Source organism: Pelmatolapia mariae, linkage group LG9, assembly GCF_036321145.2.
Source record: "Pelmatolapia mariae isolate MD_Pm_ZW linkage group LG9, Pm_UMD_F_2, whole genome shotgun sequence".
NCBI lineage: Eukaryota > Metazoa > Chordata > Actinopteri > Cichliformes > Cichlidae > Pelmatolapia > Pelmatolapia mariae.
The window spans coordinates 14,785,838-14,794,864 of record NC_086235.1 but is presented as its reverse complement, the minus strand read 5'-3'; positions in this window follow the sequence as shown (position 1 = coordinate 14,794,864).

Genomic DNA, 9,027 nt, shown 5'->3' with positions numbered 1-9,027 from the left:
TTGAGCATTTCTGCATCTCACTGTGAGTCTGAAAATCTGTTGGAGGCAGACTATCTCAGCCAGTGATATCATAAATATGGAAGGCCAAGATTATGTTGCTAAATTATTACATAACTTGTAATTAGAACTAGTCCTGCTGCCAGAGAAGAGTAGATCCAAACCAAGGCAGAAAAACTGTCTACGGAAGTCATTTGCAGTACATATTACTGGTTGACACATTTATTTACTTGATGCTTTGTTGTATCAAGTCATAGCAAGTTACTTTAATGTTAAGCAAGAAACTTTTTTTATGTGTTATTGCCATAATCTGCTTAAATTAAATTGGTGGTATTTTGCAACTGAATTAAGACATCCTCTTAAAAGTCAAACCACATCACCAAAGGATGTTCCCCGCAAGGGGAAAGTTTCTGTGTTTTTAAAAGAAACTTCAGAATTAATTAAAAATCACATCAGGAGATGTCAAGGGATTTACTTCAAGGCTCAGGAAGGCAGTTCTTTTTCCGGGGAGGCATCCTTCAGTGAAGACAAGCCTGTGTTCATAATTCCATTTTTCATCAAAGTGTGTTTTAATCTCAACATTCTCAGTATGCTGCAGACACATCTTTACAGGGAATCCACTGTCCTTATCACTTTTTGTTCCCTACCGGTCTTACCTAAGCAATTTTAAACCTAGAAAAATATTGATTTTCACCAACAAATTCAAAGACAAGACTGCTTACTGTGCATAATTATTTTTCAAATGCTCATAATTGGATGATTTAGCTGTTCAAGCATTAAGCATTTCAATGAACCTGTGCTGAGAATATCACTTGAAGAGCAACACGCTGTACTCTCGTGAAAACTTGCAGCAACAACTCATTGCAAGACAACATCGTGCTGCCTTTGGGTCAGGCTTGCAACCTAAACAAAGCGGGAAACATGATTGCTCAGCCTTACCAGAAAATTATGCAGGAAGCATTCAGCTCCTGGTCACTCCTAATGCTGACGCTCTTTGAAGTCTTTGTGGTCTGTAGTGCTGAATCTTCAGGCCAGGTCTCCAAGCGCTATTCTGTGTCTGCCAGGCAGGAAATCAGTCTGGCAGTCTGAGAATAAGGATAGGCTGGAAACCTCATAGGATGGATGGAAATGAAAACAGGTCAGTGGCTTTCGTGTATTATCCTGAGTGTAAATGTGTGCTCTGATGTGTTCACAGTGACAAAGCTAACATTGCTGGTATTTAGCAGGTATAATATTGAGCATTTTGATTTAGTGTATTAGCAGGCTTTTACTACTTGGCACTGCACTAATAATACAGCCTCTCCTGGTAGAAATGCCATTCATGTTTGGGCCAAATTTTGTGGAAATCCATCTATTACCTGAAATATAGCACTGAAATACAAATAAATGGACCATCACATGAGTGAGTATGATGATATAGCATCTGCAAATTGGAAATTTGGAGCAGATTCATCTAGAATGCCTTCACAGGATATGCGTAAACATGGACCTCCTGCTGGTGTGATATGGGCAGCTGGTAACTATGAGGATTTATCCTCTAGGGATCATAGCAATGCATCACGTTTTTGTTGAGATATTTCTTTCTGGGAAAATGTGTTGAACAGTCTCACATTGCCATTCATCCAGTGGAGCAACGATGCTACCATTCTGAAAAGTAGGAGGCAGAAACTTGCATCGCTGCATGTAATGATACCCCTAAAAAATTGTTGCCGAAAACCCAAGTTGAAATGTAAAGTCTCTGTAGCATGACTGTTCATTTACAGAATTATTTTCTGGAGGGGAAGATTATTTGTAAACCAATGATTTTGCCCTCGAAGGCCACCATTCAGAATGCGTTGGCTGTTGTAAGAATCCAGGAAATCAATGAGACATTTTGCTGTGAACTGCAGATGAACTTGCACTTCAGTTGTTTATGGATTTTAATTAGGGCCAAATAGTCTCATGAATTTATGTAAAACTCTCATACACCACTCAGTGTACATCACAGATGGAGCTGGGGGAATAGGGCCAGTGGTGCAGGCTGCGGACGAGGTCTGCTCTCTTGCCAAAACATTACATGATGTGAAGTACACAGCTGCATAGTGCACAGTTATCTCTGCACTGCGTCTCATCTTTCAGTCCCTTTTCAGAGACTGTGCAGTTTCCCACTGGATGCTGCTGTGAGTGACACTAGAAACTGAGCTCCAATTCCCATGCTTCACAGAGACACATCAGCCACAGAAGCTGACAAGATGTAGAACCCAAACTATGAGAAGCAGTTTGCCCATTGAATAATGTGCACCTAGGAGAACAGAGATTCTCTGCCAGACTCTTTGATGTGTTTGCTGTGAAAAGATGACTCTTGACAGCATTGGATTAAACCCCAAACTCTGTAAAAGTAATACAAAAAATGGGGAGAAAAAAAAAAACGTAACATCTCTGGAATTGTAATCTCACCCTGCAAAGACCTAAACGACAACACAGGCAGTTAATGATGTATCAGTCACAGTGGGATGCTTAATTTGGTACCCTCTGAGAAAATCACATGTCACTCTTTGAGGATTGGGAATTAGTTCACAGGGCTGTTTATTTGCTTTTGTACAGAGTCACTGTGTCAGGTTAACATACCATTTCTGCGTGGTTGTAGCGGTAAAAGTGTGTGGGGAAGAACAAAATCAGTTCTAGCAGAGTGGGCACTGTGTTTTGCAGCAGTGAAAAGAACTATTGCTGGCTTCAATGGGTTGTATGTTTGGTTCGTGCTGCTTTTAAATAGATTTTACAATCGTCTTCTCTTTTCCTGTCACCTCTCATAAAAGTGTGCCTTTTTAAAATTCAAATCATCCTCTGGGATGCCGAAATTAGCATCTTGAAATATTCATGCCTAGTTTCAGAACTTGTATTGTGCACCTCGGAGGAGCCGAACAGGTACTGTATCAACACAGCCCCTGTTTGTAAATTTTTCATGGGCACTGTGGAGCTGAACTCAGATCAGTAAATCTTCAGTGTGCACAAATGTCAGACGTAATAATATTCTCCCTTCATTATCAAATTGGGTATTTATCAGAGCACAGTATCTTACAGTAGAACAGCTCTGTGTCCTTATGCTGATTGCTGATGTTTAAAGGCTCATTCCTGATTAGGAAAACTTGTGCTTTCTTTTTACACTTCACAGCTACCATATTTGAATTCTGCTATGATGATTCAAGTTGGAATCAAAAAGTTTTGTGAAGCAAAATAAGAACTAAAAACTTACCTGATTTAAATTCTGCCAAAGGCTTCTCCTTGTGCATTTCTGGACTGCTTCTAGTTTTAGATTGCTTGCTAGGAAACCTGTTCTCACCACTTGCATATGTTCACCTGCAGAGATCACCTTGTTCTGACCTGACTCCTATGTTTATAATCATCACTACTGATCAGAGCTGGGTTACTGTCAATTAACAGTTTTTCAGAAGCAGGAGTGTTCAACCAATGAAGTCCCCGTCAGTCAGGCTTTCAATACAGAGTCCTACTGTAACTTCTCATATGCCTATATTTTATTCACAATGGAACAAAGAAAACATGAGAAATTAAACCAGAGATTTCCAACTATATGTTGGCACTATATGACCATATAACTATATGATAGGAATCTGAAAAAACTCAACACTCCTGGGACTTCTATGATGTATTTTTCATTTTTTTGTTGCTCCAATCATTTTCAGTTGATGAATGGTTTGGACTGCAATCAGGCCAGATTGGCGCCCAGACTCATAATAGTATAATGGACTGTAATAGATACAGTATGCAGTTTAGCATTGTGCTGAAATCTACAATGCCTTCCTTGGATGTCATCTGGATGTTCTCGTATGTTGCTCTAAAACCTGTACATAAATCTTTCAGGCAGGCAGCTTGTACATCTTTCAAGGAAGCTGCCAATTTCATAGTTTGTAATGTGCCACCATACCATCAGAGATGCTGGCTTTTGAACTGAGCGTGAATAACAAGCTGCATGTTCACTCTCCCTTTAGTCAATTTATGTTTTCCACATTGCCTCAGTCCATTTTAAATGAGCTTTGAACTTTCCTGTTCACATATGGCTCTGACTTCAGTGATTTATGGAAGTGTTTCTTAGTCCCTTCAGTGATTTCCATGATAGAATAATGCTTGTTTTTAAGGGCCTGAGGATGATGGGCATCCAGTATTGATTTTCAGCCTTGTGCCTTGCGCACAGAGACTTCTCCAGATCTGTTGATGATATTATGTACTGTAGATGATAAGCTGTTCAAAATTTTTGCATTTTTATGTTGAGGAACGTTATTCTGATATTGCTCCACAGTTTTTAGATGCCATTTACAAAAAAACCTCTGCCTACTCTTACTTTTCCAACCTTTTACTGAGCCCATCCCAATGTTTATGTGCTGTGTTGGTGCTATCAAATTCAAAATGAGCTAATATATTTTATTAAATTTTACTTTTTCTCTGTTCAGACATGTGATATATTTTCTATGTTCTACTGTGAATAAAATAAGTGTTTATGAGATTTGCAAAACATTGAGCAAGTTTCAAAAGTATCATGATGTTTGTAATGGTGTGATTTTTGCTATTTTGGTTAACAAACATTTTAATCACACTTTATGCATATTTGGAAATACCACGACTGCATAATCTGATGACTCACAAATCATGAGCGTTCAGCCTATTAGATGGTTTGAAAACAAGCCACAACTTATCCAGATTGCTTGATTTACAACTTGGCCTGATTTGAGCTCAATATTGTGGCAAAACTGATTGTATGCTGCATCTCATCAACCAGTTCAAAAAGTGCAAACACGACAAAGAGAACAAGACTGAAAAACTCACTCTTAGTTGCAAAAGACAAAACTAACGATATATGTTCAAAAGCATATTTTGATCACTGAGATTTTGTGGAAGTAAACAGTTAGTGATGTGCTGATGATCTCTTACAGTAATAATCACTTACATCGTTGGTAGGCTTATAGGAGTTCTTAACTGTGCCAAATCTTGTCCTCCAAAAGAAATATTTTTACCCCCGATGAAAGCTTGACCTAAAACTACTGTAAACTACAGCTCCAAAAACATTTCACATTCCTCCAAGAAATGTAGAAAGCAATGAAAGCTGCAACTACTGCATGTCATACTTCGGTAAAGAACTACAAATGTGCTAATCTGAGAATATGTGCACCAGATAAATAACAGATGAATATAGCAATATAACATACTTCAGTGGGCTGGAGCACTAAAATCTCTGCATCCTTTCTTTTAATGCAGAGAAGTACTGGAACTGTACTTATTAAAAATGTTGTGATGTAATGAACCATCAATTTAGAAAAAATATATAATGAACAGCCTTAGATGTCTTAAGACAGAAAAGTCCAAATTCAACAATATGTCTCCATTTTCCACACTCCATCAGTCTGCTATCATTACAAAGAATTGCTGCCATCATCAGTAAGAAAAAAAGGCCCAACACAGTTGCTTAGCTTCACCATTTACTTCACTTTGGTATGGCATAATGTCAGATAAAATGATTGGTTGAAACAGCTGCAGACATTGCTGACGTGATCCTTTTTATTGCACACAACACAATTCTTTCTTGAAAACTACAGTGAAAAGTCAAAAACACCATGATATGACTGAATTGAGTTACATGACTTCTAATTAATAGAGTCCAAACTGTGAGCCAATTTAACTACAGCACCGTACAGCTCGGTTCCTAATGGTTCAGTCACACTAGAGTAAAAATAGGACCACAATCTCCTTGCACCTAGGAACTAGACAATGTAAGTTGCCTGGTGACTGAAATCTTTGCTGTCAGACTGATAACATTGCAATCAATGTCAGCTTATCTACAATCTATCTCTTTGCCATAGGGAACTGGATTGAATCTCTGTTTCAACTCTATGACATTTTTTTTTGATTCTTAAAGTAAGTTGTTAATGTGAATTTCTGTGTATGTAGATGGCAACATATGTCCAAATGACGGCAACAGATTTCCTATTTTGGCCAAGTTATCACACTTATCATCATAAACAGATCACATGTAATCGTCCACTTGATGCCATTCAATTACAAACTGAAAGCAGACTGATTCTGCTTTATTGCTCTTTAAGTGCCATCATGATGCACCAAAGGCGCTTTGAAGACTGCAGCTGAGTGATTGCAGACCTGGTCCCTGTGTTCGAAGCAACCATTCCCAAAACACATGGTCACAGTAATTTTGGTGTTTTGACCAACATTTTTTTTGTGTGACCGTTACACAAAGAACTGTGCTGGTGTTGAAAAATTGTTCCAATTTCTGATCAATGGGCTAATCTATTGTTTCCACACATTTTCCAGTTTCATCTAATTTAAATTAACCACTTCTGAATTTTAAGATGACTGTAAAGACTTCCAAATTTAGCAAGTTTAAAGACAGAATATCAATTTTAATATCACAACCATTGGTGTATAAATGTATGTTCTTTGAGGTGGATCTTTCTTCACAATACAGGTCAAAGCAGTCGAGCCAAACACGGGTGTGCTTTATGTCAACTATGCATGTGCTGATGTATGCTCACTGCACAACATTTGTAAGCATAAGTGTGTACTTGGCATTTGCATCTGTTGGATTTTCTCACTAGTTAATGTGAGCTGCTAAATCGTGTTGCTTTCAGTTGATGGAAGCCACGGAAGTGCACATATCGCAAACGATGTGCAAAGTGCGAAGAAAAAAAAACAAAACCTCAGACAACTGAAAAACATGTGCAAACAGAAGTGACACAACTGATGTGCAAATTGAAAAGGGCGTAGGGAATGATTAAACAATATCGGCAAACAGAAACTACAACAGATGTCTTTCCACATTAAGCAGCAGGTATTAAGGACATCAGACAGATGCAAACCCCAGTGAAAGGTAACAGTGCAGCAAAACCAGTTAAGAAAACAATGTAATGCACAGTATGCAAATGTATCTGAAAGAGCAATATTCATTAAATTCTTAAAGTGTTATTAGCAGCACAAATAACATCTACAAGGCACTTAAAACCCTAGAATTGCTAGCAGCACTGCTCTTTACCTCGTATTTGCACAGGTAAAATCCAGATAAATTGGTTTTACAGCTTCATGAACATTGTTTTAAAAAAAAAGAGCACATCAGAAAAATAGCTTCTGTTTTTGTCCATGTGCATGCTCTTTAAAATAATGAAAACCCTTCTGTCTTTCCCAAAGAACAACAACATCTATCATTTCAGTTCTCAAATCAGTTATATTGACATTTAAATAATAAAGCTATCAAGATGAGGCTCTGTTATTACACAGTTAGCACAAAGAGCGTAGGGTGGACGGATGAGTATAAAACAAGACAAAAAACAAAACAGACTTCAATGCGGGACATCACTTTTTCATTTTCAGATTCAAACCATTTTCAACTGACAATCAACTTTCTGAAAGAAAAAAAAAACTTTTCCTGAACCTTAACTGTGTATTTAGTATTGTAACCATGACAACAAGGAACCCTTGATGTTGAAAAAGATTAGGCTTTAACCCAAACTCCATCATGTGTCTGAAATCTAAACAACAGGCTTGTACTGTAATCATATAAGCTACATATTTATAGTAGTAAAGACTTTAATAGGTATCCACTAATCCACCATTTCTGTATCTAACCATGTGTGAAAAAAGGGCACAATCTATTCTTTCCCCCCTTAGTTATGGCTTTGAATAACTGGCATTGGAGCAGAGCATTACTTTTTGACCACCGAATTCTAATTTCCTCTCATAAACCACACAAATGTTTTTGTCAAAGTTGATGAAATTCTCACTGACAATAATAAGATGATTGGAACAATACTGACACATAATAAAATATGTTTTTATTGCTGATTGCAGATATATAAACTCTACTGTACCCATTTAGGAAGCACGGACAAGCAATATATTTTGTGGTTTAGGTTGGATGACCTGCTTGATTCATCATGTTTGGTTCCTATTCTCTAGCTGAGACTAAAATGACTCTAGAAGAACCCACAGAATGCAGAAGCTCTATAGTTTATTTAGAGGAAGACTACTGTGATTGACAGACAACTTGATAGAAAGTACTGAGGCCATCTTTGAAACTCAAACAGTTGGAGTTTTCCTTCTGCCTCTACCCACAGGACCGGATGCAGGACACAGGCATGCTGAGCTATCTGAGACTCTTGGGGGAAATTGAAATTCTCTGCAGGGAGAGAAATAAGGAAGTCTTTCAAGATCCTGGTTTGCACCTCCCTTTGCTCCCAGCATGACATATTTTTAATAAGGGCACTGCCTGTCAGCAGACACCTCTCCTTTCAATATGTATGGCTGGAGGTTTGTTCAGCTTAAGCAAAGCCAAGATTTGCAAAGCTTCAAACAGACAGCATAAACAGCAGGAGAGTCACAGTAGGCATGGAGACACTAGTTGCCACTTGTCAATCAACAGTGCATTCAGGAGCCACGTTTGACGCAAACTTGGCTATCTACGATTCATCCCTTCTGATCTGACTCTGTAAGGAAACTCATGCTGAGCAACAACTTGAGGACCTCTTGCTCAACCTCAGTCCCAAGCAGCTGTGGATGAGAGTGATTAGAGTGTTAGTTTACTGTGGTTGACATCATTCAATCATTTCACCTCACTGAGGCGTCCTCTAATTAGGATGCCCAGCTGCATTCGTTCTCCCCAATACAAGTCAGGCGGAGAAGAATCCACAGGCGGCCTTGTGGTGATTAGAAGTTATTCCAGTTTGTTTTGGAGTATATCTTCAAAGAATGGTGGTTGTACGAAACAGAAAAAAACATTCCCCTGGCACAGAGCCCATTTGGAAGAGTGATTTTCCAGTGAAGACAGGACATAATGCATATGGAGGCAACCAAATGAAGCTCAAATTAGTCAAAAGTACACTGCTGAGAAACATGGGAGGTTAAACAGATGGACAATTAATGGTGAAGTGAAAGTTTGGGTAGTGCGTACACCAGAAGGGTACACTGCACACTACAAAAAGTGTCTGTTTGGTCCCATTTTTGTTAGCAGTATTAAGTAAAAGAAAAAAAATCTTC